The sequence below is a fragment of the Phasianus colchicus genome, chromosome 1 (genome assembly GCF_987193195.1).
Source record: "Phasianus colchicus chromosome 1, bPhaCol1.hap1.1, whole genome shotgun sequence".
Taxonomy (NCBI): domain Eukaryota; kingdom Metazoa; phylum Chordata; class Aves; order Galliformes; family Phasianidae; genus Phasianus; species Phasianus colchicus.
Genome location: NC_143436.1, coordinates 17,930,490 through 17,951,781, shown reverse-complemented (window position 1 = coordinate 17,951,781; position 21,292 = coordinate 17,930,490). Strand labels below are relative to the sequence as shown.

The following is a 21,292-nucleotide window of genomic DNA, read 5'->3' as shown; positions in this document are numbered from 1 at the left end:
AAAAATTTGACATTCCTCTCTGAAACAGTCAGAGTCCCATAGGAAAAGACATGTGCCATGCCACTCTGCGATCCATTTTGTGAATCATAACACATCATGATAACAAAGAAGCACTGAAGACATATGAGATGCCTCTTAGCGGTAGGAAAAGTAGCCTCTCTGATTACTTTTATTAGAATTTTCAAGAAATTTCCATATGAAAGGCTGTAATGTGCTCCTCCAGTAAATGACAACTTTATCTTGTGACAGCATTGCATAAATTTCACTTACTCTTCACATCACTGTCCTTTTTACTAAACTTATGACAGACAAGCTAACCAGCCTGAGAAGACAGTACATACTACACTGAAGGCAAAAAAAAAAAAAAAAAAAAAAAAAAAGACTTGTTAAAAAGCAAAAATTAAACATGGTCACAAGTCGGGATTCTTCACAAAAGGCAAGATTAATTATTGAGAAACAAATTAATTATGAACTTTGGCCTAACCGTACATATTTATTTATGGAAAGATGCTGAAAGACTAGCTTGGTTATCAGGGATGTATTTCTAACTCAAAGAGAAACCACCCAAGGCAAAATTGCAAGTGTTCACAACCTTTGAAGGGTTGGCTGTTGACTTCATTGTCTTTTTGGATAAAAGTGATAGGATATAAATACTCATTTGTAGCTTTTGCCTGTTATGGTCCAGTCCATATGATTTTTTCTATTTCTAAAATCCAGGGGATGTGCCCTGAGCTGCAGCACAGACCTCAGGCCTGTCTGGGCTCCCCTAGGCCGCAGCTGGGCTGAGCTGCCTTCAGCACCTGCCCCAGGGGCAAATGCTGCTGCCTGCCTGCTTGAGCTGATCTCTGCCACTGCCTCCTGTCAAGGGTCTGGCAAAGCCTGGGAGTCACTGCCCAGCAAGCAGGAGACCTTGGAGGCTGAGGCTGGAAGAGGCTGCAGGGCTGCGCTCACCATGCTGGGAGAAGACAAGAGTGCTGAAATAACCTGGAACAGATCCCACTGCTGAGAAGGAAGGAGTCCAACCAACATCAAAGTCCTACCAGCAGGCTCCCCATGTGCCATCCCACCACCCTTCTGTCTGGCTAACACTGAAGCCATAGGACCTTAGGACCCAGAGCAGCATGGAAAGGTGAGCACAGCACCTGAGGAAAAGGTAAGAACTATTAACTTTTCCAATATAACAATTTTAAGAGTGTTATTATTAACTAGATTTTTTTTTTTTTATAAAATTTAGACTTCCATTTTTTAATCTGAACTAGGATCTGCTTGTTGCCTTTTCACTAGATTGCTGAGATTTAAAATAGACCACTATTAGGACCCTTAGGACCCAGAGCAGCATGGAAAGGTGAGCACAGCACCTGAGGAAAAGGTAAGAACTATCAACTTTTCCAATGTAACAATTTTAAGAGTGTTATTATTAACTAGATTTTTTTTTTTTTTTTTTTGTATAAAATTTAGACTTCCATTTTTTAATCTGAACTTGGATCTGCTTGTTGCCTTTTCACTAGATTGCTAAGATTTAAAATAGACCACTAATAAATTCTTTGGTCTGTGTACTGTGTGCTCCCTCTTGTCTGTAATAATATTTTGAGTATGACATCATGGTTTTTTGTTTGGTTGGTTGGTTTTGGTTTTTTTTTGTTGTTTTGTTTTCTGGTACAATATTAAATTAGGAAAAAATACTAGATAATTAATATTTACAATTAAAACTTAAAGGAAAAATAATAAATCAAATGTCTGGGTTGAATTTTAACTTAAGGCATGAGAATTAAATACTGTCTAGACAGAAAGGACTTGTGAAAACAAAAAAGAAGCCCCAAATAGGAAGTATATCAGCAATAGCAACAGTTACGAGACTGTGTAAGTAGTAAAAAATGTAATAAAATGAACTTGGGAAAGCTTTTTAATGATTGCACTCTCTCAGCAAAGCATTAACCTTCCATATGCACAGAAATATTTTTCACTTCACTTTCAGAAATTAATGTTTGTATTTGACAGTGAGAGGGAGAAAACACAATGGTCCCCACAGAATCTCAGATGTCTGGTGAGATTATCCAAACCTTACATCCAAAAGCAAGTACTAGATACAGGCATGTCCATAGCTCCAGGACTTCTATAGAGTTTTCCACACTGTGTTGACCACATCAGTATGGAACTAATTCCAAAAGGGAACATATAAAGGGAAAGTAAGTGAAAAACCTGACTTGCATGTGAATTATTATCTTGTATATACTAAAGGAATTAGTATGTATGAATAATGAAAAACTAGCTCTATGTTTAGACACATGGTTATTGAAGAATATTAAAAATTAAAAGAATCCTATTAATGAAAGATGGAAACATTTACAATGAACAATGTGCAGTATGACACCAACAGGAAAAAAAAATCAAGTTGTCAATTCCTTTAGACTGTACTTAGTTTAGAGAAAAAGGTATCTGTAATCCAGTGGAGTATACTGAACTGTTGCTCTGTGCTACTTTTTAATAACTTTTCAATATTAATACTATGAACTAGCTACTTTGACTACTTGTCTCTCACTGAAGCAGTTGCAAATGTCTCTATCACTGCAATTTTATTTTCACTGTAAAATATGTACTGTTTACTTCAACAAATAAAGGTGTTACTATTTGATAGGTATATACTTATAATGTAATTACTAAGATTTTCACTAGCTGCTACCATAAAAACCTAGTCAATATGTAACTGCACAATGATGTTTAATCTATATATGTTCCAACTTCCCATAGGTATGAATTCTACGAACTCTCATCAGAACTAAGCCCTGTAATTTATGCCATGACAGATGTATTGCACATTAGGACTGAAGGATCAGAGACCACAGGTGATTTTAGTCTCTTCAAAAGACTGCTTGAATCGCTAGGCTGAGACCTAGTCACCCTTACATACGCTTTTTCTGTTTCTGGATAGCTGGGCTGAGGCCAGTGGGATGAAGTTTAACAAGACCAAGTGTCAGGTCCTGCAATTTGGCCACAACCCCAGGCAACACTACAGGCTTGGGGCAGGGTAGCTAGAAGACTGTGTAGAAGAAATGGACTTGGGGATACTGGTTGATGCTTGGCTGAACAAGAGCCAGCAGTGTGCCCAGGTGGCCAAGAAGCCCAGTGGCATCCTGGCGTGTATCAGAAATAGTGTTGCCAGTAGGAGCAGGGGAGTGATCATCCCTCTGTATTCAGTTCTGATGAGGCCATACCTCAAGTACTGTGTTCAGTTTTGGGCTCCTTGCTACAAGAAAGATATTGAGGCCCTGGACTATTGTCAGAGAAGGGCAAAGAAGCTGGTGAGGCGTCTGGAGCACAAGTCCCTCAGCAGCTGAGGGAACTGGAATTATTTACTCTGGAGAAGAGGAGGCACAAGGGAGACCTTACCACTCTCTACAGCTACCTGAAGGGAGGTTGTGATGAGGAGGTGGGGGTCAGCCTCTTCTCCCATGTAACTAGAGATAGAACGAGAGGGAAAGGCCTCAAGCTGCACCAGGGAAGATTCAGGTTGAACATTAGGAAATACTTCTCCAAAAAAGTGATCAACTGCTGGAACAACTGGGCTGCCCAAGGAGGTGGTGGTGTCACTGTCCCTGGAGATGTTCAAAAAATGTTTCGATGTCGTATTAAGCAACAAGTTTTAATGGGAAATATTGGTGATAAGAGGACTGTTGGACTGGATGATCTTAGGGGTCTATTCCAAGCTTTGTGATTCTATGATTCTAAAATGCCAACATCTCTGGCTCCACTGGGGTTCCACTTTGACAAGAGCAAGAAGTACAAATATCAAGTCCCTCTAGGGAAAAACACAGAAACCATTCCTCCAGAAGCTACCTGAAGGTTTGCCCATATACCTTAGATAAATACTCCAGTGCAGGTTATCTCAGAAAAAAAAAAAAAAAGTGCTTGATATATACCGTATTCCTGCTATTCTTTTTTGGTCACCTCTGCTGAAGCTTGACAAATGTACGCATCTACTTAGTCACTTTTCCTACCAACTGTATAAAAATTGTAGTAGAACTAGCTTAAAGTAGCTGACACAATCTCTAAAGATACTGAAGTGCCTAAGTCTTATTCTTTGTGATTTGCCTTCTTACTGTTCCCAGTTTTTCTTCAATTTACCAGCATTGAAAGAGTATCTGATATTCAGGGTAGAATAAAATTTATAGGTTAAGCTAGCCAAATTCAAGTTATTAAACACATTAAAAATTGAGTTTAATATTTCTCCAGACATGCAGACAGCCACATGTCAACACTTCAATGTTTTTGTCTGTAAGCAGTGTCAGCCTCTACAAAATAACAGTAAAAAGTAAAGATAAGAGAAAAATGTCCTTAAATGTGAGCCCCAAGCATTATACCTGAAATATGTATTCCCTCTCTGGTTCTGAATGAGGAGGAGTACCAGAAGTTCAGCTGAGCTACCATAAACCAGATCCTGACTTGCTATCAGAATCCCCCCCATATGTAGTGGAGTTTCTAACTCTGCACATCTCACCTATATCTATTAATTTCCACAAAAGTAATGGAATTAACTGCTGGACATTTCATCTTTTCTGCACACATTAAACACTGCTAGAAGAAAAGGATGGAAGAGGTCCCCAAGTGCTTTGTTTCATCATAACTCCATCTTGAATTTTCTTGCTCTATAAATAATTCCAGTTACTACACAGAAATGTCAGTAGCAGATGTCCAAAACTTGTAGATTTCAGTCTCAGACAGAAATTTCAAAATAGCAAAAAGAACAGAAGAAAGAAACAAAGACACTGATGTCATTCCTATACATTCTGGCAAAAATAGATGTAGCATTGGCAGTGGGTCTTCATGTCTTCAAGCCTGAGAAGATCCAACTGGTGAAGGTTAATAACCAATTCTAATCTGGTAGTTATATCAGAAGCTCTAAGACACTTCTTTATCTAACCTAAAAGTTCAATTTCTTAGGCACTGTAGTTCCCATAAATATAGGACCTAACACTAGTCTGAATTGAAATCCCTACAAAAGAGATCTTAATCAAAATTAAAAGGTTTCAAATATTTAAAAATACATATGCTACTTCTTGGATCTTTTGTCAAACATGTCTTAATCTCAGGAGAATAAAAACAGGAGCAAAAACATTGCTAGGAAATACTTCTAGACTTTTTTTAGATGTCTGGCACAAACAGCAGACAAAGTTCTCATATAGTTGGGCAGCTCCAGTGGTGTTTGACTAACATCTCCCACTGCCACACATATTGTTACGTGTTTGCTATAGTATCTTCCCAGTAAGTCTTGTGTACCTTACTAAATTCCATTTATTTTAATAAAATTTGAAGAAATAACAGTTTTTCCCATCTCATATTGGGTACAGAATCTTCTCATTTTATCAGTTTCTTCTGAAATAGATATTATATTGCCTAAAAAGATCAGTGTAAATCAGAAATCAAACCATATATTTAGAAGAATATTCAGAGAAGGAACCATGGAGAACTTTCAAAAACTGCCAGTACCATCTTCTTTTTCTATACATTTTTATGATTGCTTCCATATTATTAACTGGCCTCATATCAGCAACATTAAATATAACTACTTTATGTCATAATTGTTTTGTTTGCATGTAGGGATATACAACATACTGAATATTCTGACAAGCCCTCTGCAATGTATTCTGACTTTATAGATGTATGCTTTATTTTGGCAATGTAATGCCTATGCAATTAAGATAAACAAGATATTTATCCACTTTTAACCCAACACATTCCAACTTTAATATGTAGATATCACATAGCTAATAAAGACTTCCTACTCTGAATGGAGCATCCTAATAGATATATAAGAAGGTTGCCAAAAGCTAAGTAACACTGTAGTCACGTGAACAGAAATACTGCAGCTCTTTATTGGTTTCACATTGTGAAACATGATAACTTTCAATTTTGGCATGTTATTCAACACTATGTGAGCAGCTACTCTATGCTACTGTGCATAACAACAACAAAAAAATATATAAGGCTAGTAATAAAACAAGAATTTGTTAAAGCCAACTGTCTTGTCCCATTATAGAGATGATAGGCTCAGAAAAAGAGACTGTAAGTCTGATTCGGAATTGTCAGGCTCTATTAAGAGAAAGTCATTTTGCTCTGATTGTGCCAATGAGAGCAAAGGATAGGAAGAACTAAACAAGACAGCATGTTTTTCAGTACTTTGGAAAACACGCAGTTACATAAACAAAAACAGTCAAAGAATCAACGTTACATCTAAATACTCTCTACAGAAACCTCACTGTTTTATCAAAAGAACATTCACTTTCTTAATTTTTTCACTTTTATCTTCTTGGGTGGGATTCTAAGGAAGCATTCCATGCTGCTGCTAAGGAAGCTTTGTTTGCCCGTGTGTGTAGAGATAGGACTAGGAAAGCCAAGGTGCAGATGGAGCTGAACTTGGCAAGGGGTGTGAAAAACAAGAAGGGGTTCTACAGGTACATCGGCAGGAAGAGACAGGCCAAGGAGAGTGTTCCCCCTCTGATGAAAGGTAACTGGGAGCTGGCTTCCTCAGACACAGAAAAAGCTGAGGTACTCAATGAGTGCTTTGCCTCAGTCTCCATGGGTGGTCAGCCTTCCCACGTCTGCCAGGACCACAAGTCTCTAGGTGAGGGTGTGGGGAGTGGTTTCTGTCCTACTGTAATGGAGGAACAAGTCCAGGACTTCCTCTTGAAACTGAACTTGTTTAAGTCCATGGGGCCAGATGATATCCACCCTAGGGTTTTGAAAGAAATGACTGATGTGGTTGCCGAGTTGCTCTCCATATTTGAAAAATCAAGGCTCTCTGGTGAAGTCCCTGGTGACTGGAAAAAGAGAAACGTTACTCCCATTTTTAAGAAAAGGAGAAAGGAAGACCCGGGGAGCTACAGGCCAGTGAGCCTCACTTCTGTGCCTGGGAAGGTCATGGAGCAGATCTTCTTAGAAGCTATCTTAAGGCATATACAAGATAAAGAGGTGATTTGAGACAGTCAGCATGGCTTCACCAAGAGCAGATCATGCCTGACCAATATGGTGGCCTTCTGTGATGGAGTGATGGCTTCAGTGAATGGGGAAGGGTGGTGGATGTCATCTATCTGGACTTCTGCAAGGCCTCTGAGACGGTTCCTCACCACGTGCTTCTCTAAATTGGAGAGGTGTGGACTTGAAGGATGGACTGTTCAATGGATCAGGCACTGGCTGGCTGGACGCAGCCAAAGGGTTATGATCAATGGTTCTGTGTTAAGGTGGAGGCCTGTCACAAGTGGTGTCCCTGAGGGGTCGGTCTTGGGACCAATGCTCTTCAACATTTTCATCAACGACACTGATGATGGCATCGAGTGCACCCTCAGCAAGTTTGTGAATGACACCAAGCTGAGTGGTGCAGTAAATACATTGGAAGGAAGGGAAGCCATCCAGAGGGACCTGGACAGGCTGGAGAAGTGGGCCCATGAAAATCTAATTAGGTTCAATAAGGCCAAGTGCAGGGTGCTGCACTTGGGTTGGGGCAAACCCAGATATTTATACAAATTGGGGGAAGATCTCCTTGAGAGCAGTCCTGCGAAGAAGGACTTTGTGGTCCTGGTGGACGAGAAGCTGGACATGAGCCAGCAGTGTGTGCTTGCAGCCTGGAAGACCAACTGTGTTCTGGGCTGCATTAAAAAAGGTGGCCAGCAGGAAGAGGGAGGTGATTGTCCTCCTCTACTCAGCTCTTGTGAGGCCCCATCTGGAGTACTGCATCCAGGCCTGGTGCCCCCAGCACAGGAAGGACATGGAGCTCTTGGAGCAGGTCCAGAAGAGGGCCACTAAGATGATCAGAGGGCTGGAGCACCTCTCCTATGAGGAAAGGTTCAGGAAATATGGCTTGTTTAGCTTGGAGAAGAGAAGGCGGCAGGGAGACCTCGTTGTGGCCTTCCAGTACATAAAGGGAGCATATAAACAGGAGGGGGAACAGCTGTTTACAAGGATGGATAGTGCTAGGACAAGGGGGGATGGTTTTAAACTGAGACAGAGGAGGTTTCGGTTAGATATTAGAAGGAAGTTCTTCTCACAGAGGGTGGTGACTCACTGGAACAGGTTGCCCAGGAAGGCTGTGGATGAGTTGTTGCCCCATCCCTGGAGGCATTCAAGGCCAGGCTGGATGTGGCTCTGGGCAGCCTGGTCTGGTGGTTGGTGACCCTGACATAGCAGGGGGTTGAAACTGGATGATCAATGTGGTCCTTTTCAGCCCAGGAGATTTTATGATTCCTTTTTAAGACCATATAAAAATCCCTAGTATTTCAGGCACCACTTTATGTCTTCCTAACAAAAAACAAACAAATAAATAAGTAAATATTAAGTTCAGCGAATAACATATTTCTGTTCTGTTATTCTTCTTTTAACTTTTTTTTTTTTTTTTTTTTTTTTTTTTTTTTTTTTTTTACTATTCTATATATAAACCAAGAATTGTAATTCTGTATTGAATTTATATATGCAATACAAGGAAAAAAATATATGAAATATAATTTCCAAATATCCTGACTACATTTTTGCAATTGAAGTAATTTCACATAACATATTGAAAACATCTAGAAAACACAATGTATCTAGAATTTTTATTTTGTCTTTCATCATGTTATAAACTGAAACAAAAACAATATATTTATAGGTACTACTGCTAAACCTACAGCTTATCATATCTGTTGCTGTGGTCTAAAATTATTCACTACAAATAATTCAGACAATACAATGGAGGCATAACATTCTACAAATGAAAAATGTCACAAAGACAGCTCTCTGTACCTTACACTAAGGTAACACTTAAATGACAAACAAATTAATTGCAAGAGTCTGGCATTTTATTTAAAACAGCTTAATATCAATATTATCCACCAAAAAACTCTATAGAGATTCATGAAGTTCTTCATACTTTAAACTGCCTCTGAGAGTGGTCTTAGACATTTGCAGAACACACCCCTCAGAAAACAGATTTACTTTTTTTTTTTTTTTCTCCAAAACATGAAGATTTCATTTGCTTTTGCAAAGCAATACTCAATATAGCATCATATGATACATGTAAGCAAAAGCACCTTCAAATACCTGAGGTAAACTACAGCTGCTGCTACATTACCAGTCACCTCACAGTTAATACTAGAATATTTATATATAAAACATGTAACTTCACAGAAGTCTGTGTTCCCCAAATCTTCCCATAAATTCACTCAAACTAACAAAAAGATATCTAAGTGAACTTCCTGCATTTGATTTGTATGTCACTAAAATATATTACTAAAGGTAATGTTTTATTGATGAGTTTAAAAAAAAAAAAAAAAAGTTTAATTCCCATTGTAGGTAAATTACCCCAAAAATGTCAAGAGTAAGCAGGAAAAAGTCCTGTCAGTCAAAAAACAAGACAGAGAAATCACATATCAGATACAAAAACCTTATGAAGAATCCAGTCCATTTTCCTGTCATCCTACAGTTCTAATCAAAACAATACATCAATCATCTCTTCAGGTTTTCAAGGAGCTTCTTTAATAACTCAGCCTGCTGCTCATTGTTTCAACGTTAGACAAGTCCCTATAGAACTGCAACTTCTTTCAATTTGTTGCTCAGGTACATGTGATACTTAAGAAGATTATTGCAAATGTCTGTAACAAAAGTCATACATCTCAATCAATAACATCTATTGATTGCTGTACATTCATAAGCCAGGCTGTATTTTTATCTCAGCAGAATCTAATAATTTTCAGTAATGCATTATCAGCAAAAAAAATAATAATAAAACATGCATATTCCCAGGTGCCTTGACAGGGAAAGAATGAAAAATGAGCTTCTAAAACAAATCTAGTGTTTCTAAAGCATACAGATAAAACTGATAGAAGTAAACTTTGCAGATGTTCATTTGACATTCTGTTTCCTATAGGAATTAAATACTTCTTTCAAAGAGAAGCAAACATAGCTACTTGGGCTACTGAAATCGTTTATGCATTTAAGTTATGACAGGCATTGATTACACTATTTTTTGATAAGCCAGCTAATGAATAGCAGTAAAGCCTAGCTTGCAGTGGAAGTCTGCCAAGATTCTATTTAGAAAACCACATATAGATATATCAAGAACTCTTCATAGATTAATGAAAAGCAGAAAAAAAAATATATTGACCATATATTAATTGTGCTTCAAAATTCAATTTTGAGTGCGAAATAGAATTTTTAAGTGCAAACAAATGCTTCACCCCATATTCTCATTTCAGTTGTTAAAATAGCTCCCAGTGTGAAAGGGAAATGGGAGATAATAAAATACCCTTCAGGAATAAAAACTGAATCATATAAGACGTGTGAATGATTATTCAAAATTTATGCATGCTGTAACTATAATACAAAAATACTTAGTGCCATCTAAAAGAGAGGTGCTCCTGTACTTATGATCCAAATTACCTTAATAATACCATCCCCTTTGAAAAAAAAAAAAAAAAGTAAGTAAGAAACCATGAGAAGTTAATTGCATATTAACACTAAACCAAGAAAAAACAATGGACATAATAGCAGCATTTACAGAGGCTGAGGTCTAATGCTAATTCAACACCAAGAAAAATTATTTCTCAGTTTTGCTTCTGTAAACAAAGGTCCCTTGCACAACACCTCATTTCAAGCTCTGGAACCTTTTATGCCTATAAATAAGCCTATAAGGTGCAAACAAAGAAACAAACAAAAACCCAAATACAATGTCCTGCACGGATGCAGTTTCTTGGCAGATACACAGTGCACAAACTAATTTTACATCACTACTCTAGAGTAGCCAAGGTACTTCCTGAGAAAGATTCAGTGTGAAAACCTAAGAAAACAACCATCACATATGTCCAGATACACATTTACTAATTTAATAAAGCAATTTGTAGTGACATCTGTGTAATCAGATATAACTAAATGAAAACATTACACAATTTGAGAGTATTGGCTGCCTCATACAAATATTAAGTAAACAGGCTATATTATACATGAATTATCACATCCTTCAACTCTTGAGGGTTTCAGAAGTAAAAACCTACATTAGCAGAGCTTTGTATATTAATCTCAATCAATGGCATAATCTTCATCTAGTTCTTCTTTACCTCCATCCTCATGCATTAATACCAACTTCTTTGTTTAGCCTTCCACTTACTTAATACATACTTAATTCTAAAGCCTGCATACACACTACTTTCTGGGAGCAGCTTCAGAGACAACCGCAAGAACAGATCTCCCACTGTGCACACTGCCTAGTTGCAGAGAACATCTACAGGAAGTTGTCCACATCCAGATTCAGTTTTGACTCCAACTAACACATCCTAAAGTCCTGGAAAGGATGTCATCCATGCCACAGAGAATGAAACTAAAGTAGTTTTTGGTCTGCACTTATCCAGCACAAACCTGTATGTAAGCACAGCAGAACCACCCAGCCAATGCAAGCACGTGCGCAAACACAAGGAAAGCCAACTCTGCAACAGGCTTCCCAAATCAACTCCTTTTCAGATGGAAGACATTAATTAACACAGACCATGCTGCCTTTTCCACCCCCCTCAAGCAGAAGACCGCATAGGATGTGCCACAGTGTAAATGTGCAAAACTTGCCTGACATGAAGAAGACTATGAGTATTTCTTCCAAGCCCCAGAGACATTACTATAAGAAGGAGACAGACCACAATTACATCGACTTCAGTGGCTATCTAACGAGCAGCTGGCAATACAGCAGCAGTTGAAGTGAACCAGTCAAGCTAAATTCCCAGAGCTGAAGAGAGTTTCACAGCCTCCATCATACCTGGGCCACAGCGATTTTTATTTCTCCTTTTATTCTTGACAGGACACTTTCACAAACTGTCTAATCCAGAGATGATGAGGCACTACAGTGAACACTGTATCTGGAAGGGAAACACCCAAATTGGGACCGAGGAAACTCCTTACATTGGCAGTACCTAAAACAGTCAAAACAGCAGCAGTGGGAAAAGAGCAGAAGCATTTGATTGGAAGATCATTGGAAAAAGAGTAGATGTCTTCTCAGGGCAGGATGATCTGAACAGTTTCTTCTCAAAGCAAACTTCCAGCAATAAGAAGTTCCCTCAGTGGTGCCCCATAAGTATTAGGTTTATGGCAGAAGACCTCGTGAACACCCTAATTTGTGATAATTTTGTAAGAAAAACATCAGCATGGAGAAAAAAATACTAGAAACGTGGAACGTATATAAATCTCAGACAGGTAAAAGACACTGTTAGTAAGGTCAAGCAGTGGAGTTAGTGAGGTTTTGCCAAGGCTGTCTCTGCAGTGCCTCCAGCAAGCTGAGTAGGACATTCCTCTTGAAGTCTCTCATGATTCCTGAGACACCAACCAGGGGAGAAGGATAATGTTGAGGATGAGCCATAATGACAGCAATAGTCATATAGACTGCAGTGTCGCTGTGCTACTGACTGGCACAAGCCTGGTTATGGCTGGTTTCCAGTGCACAATTCCTTTCTGCTTCTGGGCTCTGATTCAGAGCTAGAAACAATTGTGCAACCTCCCTCAAGTCAAAGCCAATTCATCACAAACAGCTACTGAGGTTCTCTTGCACGTTTGGAAATGATTATCCAAAGAGTGGTTATTCATGTCTGTATACCCTGATCCCATGGGGTACAAAGTCAATATGGAACAGCTCATGACAGTAAGTTTTACAGTTCTGTGCCAGCATCCTAAGAGATCAACACGACCCGTGAGGTATATTCAGCAGACAGCAGCACAGACAGTAAGTAAGCGAGGCTGTTCCCCTTTCTGAGCTTTTATAATAATCCTGCTCCACCTTGTGCCCTGGCACCCTTTTCTTTCCCTGCTAATACCACTTTGGTTAACACCAAGCTTGTAACAGTCAAGAGGATGTGAAGCTGCAGCAGTGATCAGATTCCTGAGAGCTGTAGGAGGTCTGCAGAGGTACAGAGAGCACTGGTAGACCAAAAACAGTGCACCAGAGAAAGGTGTGTACTAATGGCATTTTTATAAGCATCAGTCTGACTTCTAGTAAAGACATAATTGAACCATTCTACAAAATCTAGGACTCTAAATCATGGACAAATGCTCCAGTATGAGGCACTGCCAACTAGATTCATAAATTCTTAGGTTACACTTAGGCCTAGGCAAAATAAGTAAAGTCACAACTAAGTGAATCTCTTACTACACTCCAATTCTTCTTAAACTCATTCTTTGCTGGAACTGCACCCAGCTGATACCATTCATTTCTCTCTACGCAAGTCAAAGCAAAACAGTGGCATCAGACATCTACAGTTTTAACAGTCTTTCTATTAGCTCTGCATAGACCTCCCATGGTCAATTCATTCGCATATACTGCCATTTAATATTTCATGGTGTTATAACAAAGAGAAAGATTTACACCAATCTCAATATGTACTGTGAAATTTAGCTAATTCATGATAAATCATCTTGAATTTTTCAAAAGGCAAATGCTGCAGAAGCATATTGTTATAAAACTAACAGTCTACATAGGACATATGTTGACAAAGGACAGAGAGGATTATGGCCTTCAAGTAAATCATTTTTATTTTATATCTTGGCATATTTATGGACCTTATCACTGTAAGGTTTGAACAATTCACAAATACTAATTAACTGAGCCTGTTTAATTATTCTTCCAGCTTACACAGGGGAAACCCTAGACCCAGTCCAATCTAAGTTCTCCTTTAACAATAGATGAGTCAGAAGGAAGGAAGGACAAAACACAGTATGTAATGTTGATACTCACTGACCTAATGCATTTTTCCAAGAAGGTTGTTCAGAACAGAGCACCCTCTAAGTTATCTGAACTCACACACAAGGTCGCATAGTGCCATACATGAAACATTCATAAAACTCTCAGTAGTGGGTCCACATGCTCTATATAGTGTGCATGACCAATAAGGCTTAAACTTGTAAAACAAGCATCATTAATAAATATACAAAGCTCGTTCCCCCAAACCCAACAATATTTCTTGAAACATTTATAATAAATAAAAATGGATTAAAAAAAATCCACAAAACAGAGTTATTACAGTTATAAATCCATCTATCAGATAATGTTATTTCTTGCTAATAACAAGACAGTACCAGTTTGATTCTTCTTGTACATGCTTCACTGAAACTACAGAGTAAGCTCTGGTGCAATCATTCTGTTTCATTAAGCTGCTCAAAAAATCTGTAAGAGCATATAATACGAAAATTATTAGGTTGACTGAAGTAATGCTTGAAGTCCTCAACCTCTTAGAAAAAGCTATCTGAAAAATTAAAAAAAAAAAAAAAAAAAAAAAAAGAAGAAGAAGAAGAAGAAGAAAGATTTATAGAGGGAGTTATAATGTGTAGGAAAAAAATTCTGTATTTACTCAGTCAGTCAACATGCATCCTAGGTGAAAAAGGTCTCAGACTATTTTAAAGAAAATATCACCTCTCATCTGTATTCAGTATTTTTGGTACTGTTTTACCTTTACAACATTTGAGAGCCTAAGGCTTCTTTCCTACAGACAATTAAATTTAGAGTAGCAATGGACAAAAGCAGTTAGCCTAACAGCAGCATAATTCCAGCTAGCAGTAGGCATTAGTAACAGTTTCATTCACCTGCCTATGTCTTGCTTTTGCCTTCCTTTAAGCATATGTTCAGCTATTTTCAGGGCAGAGCCTTTGGTGACACCAACATTGTTCCTCTCAAGGCTATAAATAATGTAAAATATAATCATATTAAAAAATGCCTGGGAAGGGTAACTATGACAAGTTTGGATGGAATTCAGTACTTACTAGTGTTTACTGATCATTTTTTTCTAGATAAATTTCCAACTTCAGTGCAATGCAGAAGCTAAACACAAGCACAGTCTCTAGCCAGGTACAGCTCAACCAGATCCAGTAGGAATGAAGAATGCAGGATGAGAGGACACAACAATGAGAATTCAACAGTATCTTTGCTAAATAAAGCTCTGAAAGGATCTCTCCTTCCTTCCCTTCCCTTCCCCTTCCCCCTCCCCCCCCCCCAGTCAATGTCCACATACAAAAAGTGGTACTTCTTCATGAAATAAAATGTCAGCATGTTGAATCCTGTGTATACTCCTGTGCACAAATCCATACTTTTAGGCAACATAAGATGACACCTATTTCTCACCAAAGTTAAGAGCAGTGTTTTTACTGAATTACAGAGTCTGATTTTGATATGTGAACTTCTGAAAAGAGTGTGGATACTCTCTCAAAGCAGGGGTCCCCTCCAGGTAAAGTTTCAGAGTACTGTAGGGCAGGGTGTACAGTCAAAAGCTTCTCTACACAGTCACATTAGCACAGGAAAAGTAAACAGATCAATTTGCTGCATTATTTTGAGTATTTCGAGCTGGTAGCTGGACAGTACACTGCCCCTATATAGAACTCTAATGCAGAAAGGTGGCTTGCCTTTGCATATCTCTGAGAGACTGCTTCCTGCAATGCATGTTCAGTAGAAAAGAAGGGCCATTAGCTATTAAGTTTGGGGCAAAAGAATGCTCCTGCTCCTTGGCAATGACAGTACTGCAGTTGTTACTCTCTTTTTTTATGTTGGTCTATAAATTACTCCATTTCAAACTACAAAACACTCTTCTCCAAATGGGTCATTTACTTTTAAACTAGACAGGTGCAAACCAAGTTGACTGCTGATTTAATTTGGTTAGCAAGCAATTTGTTACTAGAAATTAGTTCTTTAAACAATTTGAAAACAACAGGACTCCTCTCAGTTCTTAGGCTGAATACGATTGGTAAAATAAGAAAGTGAATACTTCTTTGGCAGCACTCCATTCCAACAACTTCTTATTTCCACCGAATGAAAAGATAACCACCATTTAATGTGCATACAGTGAATCTGGCTGTGAGGTCTAGAGAGGCTGTGAGGTCTCATCCTCTCCAATTGGCTGCATTTTATACATTTAGCATTCTGCTCCAACACAAACCAATTAGGTCTTGCTGATGGATAACATAACTCTCTCTTATATTCCTTGTGACATTGAATATCCTTGTTTACAGTATTTGACAATGCAATGGTAACTAAAAAAAAGGCTGACAAGCTTCATAGTTTCCAGACAGCAAGGATGGATCCTGTTAAACTTTGTGTGCATGTTCACAGCTGGCACACTGTCAAGGGGCACTGTAATATGAATTAAGGTCAGCACATGAATCATCATGTCAGTGTATGCACAGCTGGATTCTTAAAAACAGTTGTGAGGGCTCATGTCTTCCTACCACTATATTCACAGATAACTAAATATACAAGTTCATACTTTCCAAAAATAACCATTAGAACACCACAAATAACAAAGTGCCTTTTTTGCTTGATACTGGTGTTTGTGAATGGATTTTTTTTTTTAATATAAGAAGTATACAGGTACCATTCTCAGATTATTCAATTTCATACTTTCATATAGAAAGATCCTATCCTATGTGCATCATCCTTCCCAACAAAATATGGCAGTGCCCAGGTGGGCAGCAATTCCTTCACATTTTCCAGACAATTGATTTCTTTGCTTAAATCTTAGTAGCTGTTCTGCCAGCCTGAGTCCCTGGTGGAGGGAGCAAGGAGGCCAGGGGAAGAGGACCTCTGTGGTCTAGAACAATAAGCAAGGTCTGTGTCCTCTGGATGAAAGATCCTGGAGCTTGGGTTCACCGGAACTGAAAGCAGCTTCTCAGTTATGCTTAAATTAAAAAGGAGGATAATCTCAGTTTACTTTTGCCATAGAATAATAGGAACTTTCCAGGGAAGGTGAATCTCTAGCCCTGTTGCCTTTGTAGCAAAAAAAAAAAAAAAAAAAAAAAGACTAAAATGTTTTTTCCACCTGCTGTTTTTACCACAGACTATTGTCACAGCAGCACAGAGACCTTAAGCAGCCCAACCGGAGCCCATCTGTGCTGCGGTGGGGATGGGGCTGCACTGGGCAAGGGACAAAGGGACAGCTCAACTCTGCTCTTCCTTCTGGCAAAACGGAGCTGCTGAACTGAAGACCATCATTCAGTTTGGATTAAATTAGCCTCCACCTCTGAAGGGCAGTTCCCTCATTTTCTGCTCAAGGAGCACTGTTAATACACCAGTTAGATCCTAGATTTATTCAAAGCCTAGTCCTGTGCAGACTAAGTGCACTGAGTATTTGGCAATATTTCTTATTTAAAAACATGTCATTTGTGTTAGCATCGCTTTCTTCTGACTGGAATTAGTTTACACTACATTGAAAATCTCATTCTACTGACCTAAGTGCAAAATAATTTGAGAAAATTAATGACATGTTGAAATAAATTATTTTTCTTCTGTTAAGTTGAATTTGTAAAAAAAGTCCACATGAAATACACTAACTATATAGCATGCCCTTCTAAACAGTAAGAAATGAAATAACTGAAACAAAACATACCAATTCTAAGTGTTATTAAACTTAAGTATTAATAAAATGGAGGATAATGACATAAATGATTATACAAAAATGCCTCTTTTTGCATAATCATACCACTTAATAAAGCCCCAAAAAGGTACTGTGCCCTGCAAATTTTGATTTATGCATCATGTAATTCAGCTGTAGCTCAGGACTGTGTTACTTCTTAGAGGATTAGAGCACATTATTATTTCACTTTTGCTGCACAAAGACGCTAATTAAGCAGTATACAGATAAGTTGAAAGCCAGTTGAATTTCAGGCCAAGCAAGCTTTCTAACTGTCCTTTTAAATGCCTTTTGTAGACGTTTATCAAATACTGCAGGTTTCCTTCCTGAAACTGATAAATCTTATTTACATTTGAGGAGTTTGAACCCAGTCTCCTCAGAGACTCAGACGAGCAGTGTTTGTATCAGTTCCACAGCAATCCAACCTGCACAGAACTTCTCCCTCCACAAGCTCATACTCCTCCTGCCAGAATTGGTCTGTGTATCCATTTTCTCTGAGCCATGTTTGTGTCAGAGAAACACAAGCCAGAATCTTGTCAGCTGAGCTCACTACTAGCTGCCTGAGTGCTGCTCCTGCTGCAGCAATAGAGCAGAGTATTTTGATTCCAAGGATAAGATTTACAGCATCTCAAGTTAGTAAATAATGAAAAAGTCATAGTGTATACAAATCATACTTCCAGGGTTTAAATTCTGAAACAGTTTTTTTTTTTTTTTTTTTCCTTTGAGAGGTTTCAATGGAAGAAACTCTATTTGAAAGGTATAAAAATAACCACAGCTTCTGCTGCAGAATACCAGAAACATACATTACAGGAAAAAATCACAGCTTAAAATAGAAAACCTTAATCAGCAAATGCTGTGAAGCAATGTAACCACTGATGTATTTACAGATGAAAGGAGGTCACAAAACTCAGCCAAAATACTTCATTTTCAGAAACTCCCAATTCTAGTTTAGCTTGTAGCATTAAAAAGAATCCTGTAAATTTACAGTCAAATTATAGGCAGCTAGGGTACACTGCCTTCTCCAGTAAAATATGTACTTCCATATAAATCAAGTTTATAGTTCGCACTGTGCTGTAAATGTGCTAACACTATTCCTTTTAAAAGTGCATTAACAATTCTCAAAAGAAGATAGAAGATGCCATTTATAAAGCACATGCCTCCGAAATCCTCCTGAGGGCAAATGATACAAGTGAAGGGCCAGCAGGAGGTAACATATTCGTCACTCACTCTGACACAGGGGACCAGGACAGCATTTGGAGATCAGTCCACAGAATATGAGATGTACTGAATAAGAGAATTAGAGATGGAAAACAGCTTACAGGAGAACAAACTATTTCTTTGCTCATGGTTCCCGTGAGTTGGTAGCCCTGAAGTCTGCAGTGAATTTCTTGATTTGACATCTCAGGATCTCAAACCATGAAACTTTTGCTAGCATTGAACAAAACATTCCAAAAAAGGAATCTCTCCTTGATGTAGAGTTTGAATCAAAGCTGAGCCATCAATCACACATAAGAATAATGAACTTCTGCTAATATTTCAGTGAAATTAAGTCAGGTAGGTGGTTCACCTAAAAAATGGAAATTTGATAGTTTCACACCCCACAACTGTACAAACATTCTACCCCAAAGACAGTAAAATATTACTTCTTCACGTTCTGCCTGGAAGAGAAAGTTGAAATGTTTCTTTACCAAGAAAAATCCTATCTGAGAAACAAAATGCATTTGGGAATATAATTTCATTCACTCAATTACTACATATATATATGTTTGTTTGTTTGTTTGTTTATATTAATCAAGGCAGATATTTAATGTCCAAACCCCAAGGTGGTCTCAACCTATATTTAGTAATTTCCACTTTACTCAGTAGAGTCTCTGAGGTCTTTTAAGTTTAAAGGGGCTTTTCAATTTAAAAAAGAAACACAAACATTTCTCAAATTATTCTTTTCCTATAACCCCATTACTTGTTTACAGTAAGAACATTTACAAATACAAAAATAACTTGAAAAGTCCACAAACTTCATACACTGGAAAATAAGCAGCAAAATCCTCAAGGCACTAAGTTTATCCTTGCAGAAGCAAAAGCCATTGACAATTCCAAACCATATTTCTCAAACAGCAGGTATCAGACACAGGAAAAAATAAATAAATGTTCTGCAATAGAGAACAAATAAGCATTGCCATTCTTTTGCTTTCTAGCTACAAACAAGTAGACAAAATACAGTGTATAAAATTAGAGGTGATTGATTAAATATTTATTGCCATAGGTAAGCCAAGGCTTAGCAATTCAGTTCTGCTAAAAACAAAACAAAACAAAACAAACTAAAAACCAAAAAACAAAAACAAAAACAAAAAAAAACCCCAAACCACATGATTTTCTCATTTAAGTATGAAAGCTTGTAATATTACTGTACTAAGAAATGCTAAAAAAAACCTGAGCCTACTATTTTATTATTTGTGATCAATTCTTCTGAGACATAGGCACAGTTTTAATTTGGAGATCCAGCCTCCAAATGCCAGCTTAAACTCAGATCAGATATTAAATCTTGCTTTTTGGCCCTATGCTTTTATATGTGCAAATAAAATGTTATAATCGTGGTTAGTGATTTCTTTTTATTGCCCATCTAAACTAGAACTTCAAAAGAATTCCAATACACAGATTGTTGAGACATTGTTAAAAAAAAAAAAAAAAAAAAAAAAAGAGAGAGAAGGGCAACGAAACTGGTGAGGGATTTGGAGTACAGACCTTATGAGGTGCAACTGAGGGAGCTGGGATTTTTTAGTCTGGAGGAGAGGAGGCTCAGAGGAGACCTCATTGCGCTCTACAACTTCCTGAAGGGAGGCTGTGATGATTAGGGGTTCTCCCAGGCAACAAACAGGACCCGAGGAAATGGACACAAGTTGTACCACAGGAAATTTAGGTTAGACATAAGAAAAAACTTTTTCTCTCAGAGGGTGGTCAGGCACTGGAATGGCTGCCCAGAGAGGTGATGGAGTCGCCGTCCCTGGCAGTGTTCAAGAAGTGCCTGGATGAGGAGCTACAAGATATGGGTTAGTTTGTGGTAGCAATGGTACTGGGAGAACGTTGGACTAGATGACCTTGCAGGTCATTTCCAACCTTGTGATTCTATGATCCTGTGAACAGTAATGTGAAAACCCACGTAGGCAGAAACTACAATGATTAATATTAAAAACTTGGGAAATTACTGGCTGGAAATGACAAAGGAGGAAAAAGAACTAAAAAGATGAACTGGTGATAGATTTACTGTCACTGTTAAGAGGCTGTGAAGGTACAACAGCTATCCTAACAAAATAGAAGAGAGAAGGTACTGCTAAAGAGGGAGGCAAGAATAAACATCAGTGTTCAGTGCGGCTGTACGTCAGTGTTAAAGTTCAGACTGTACCCGTTGAAGCCACTGTATGGGAAAGAACTACTGAAATCTTTAACATCTTTATCAATGACATTGATGACGGAATTGAGTGCACCCTCAGCAAGTTTGCTGACGACACCAAGCTGAGTGGTGTGGTTGACACAGTTGAAGGACGGGATGCCATTCAGAGGGACCTCGAGAGGCTAGAAAGGTGGGCCCAGGTGAACCTGATGAGGTTCAACACTGCAAAGTGCAGAGTTTTGCACTTGGGCCGGAGGAATCCCAGGCATCCCTACAGACTGGAAGGAGAGGTCCTTGAGAGCAGCCCTGTGGAGAAGGACCTGGGGGTCTTGGTAGACGAAAAACTTAACATGAGCCAGCAGTGTGCCCTTGCAGCTCGTAAGGCAAATGGGATCCTGGGCTCCATCAGAAGAGGGGTGGCCAGCAGGGACAGAGAGGTGATTGTTCCCCTCTACTCTGCTCTTGTGAGGCCCCATCTGGAATACTGCGTCCAGGTCTGGAGCCCCCAGTACAAGAA

General features: G+C 38.5%; 1 protein-coding gene and 1 long non-coding RNA gene across 13 annotated transcripts in view; one reads left to right on the top strand and one right to left on the bottom strand.

Annotated features, from left to right (window-relative positions):
• The window catches only part of TAFA5 (TAFA chemokine like family member 5), a 448,086-nt gene that overhangs the window by 303,404 nt on the left and 123,390 nt on the right, over positions 1–21,292 (bottom strand). The gene's annotated exons all lie outside the window — the stretch shown is intronic.
• On the top strand, positions 1,319–14,957 carry LOC149919427 (uncharacterized). The gene is made up of 3 exons (XR_016463569.1): positions 1,319–1,369; positions 2,749–2,843; positions 14,779–14,957. It is a non-coding gene; the product is annotated as an uncharacterized LOC149919427 (long non-coding RNA).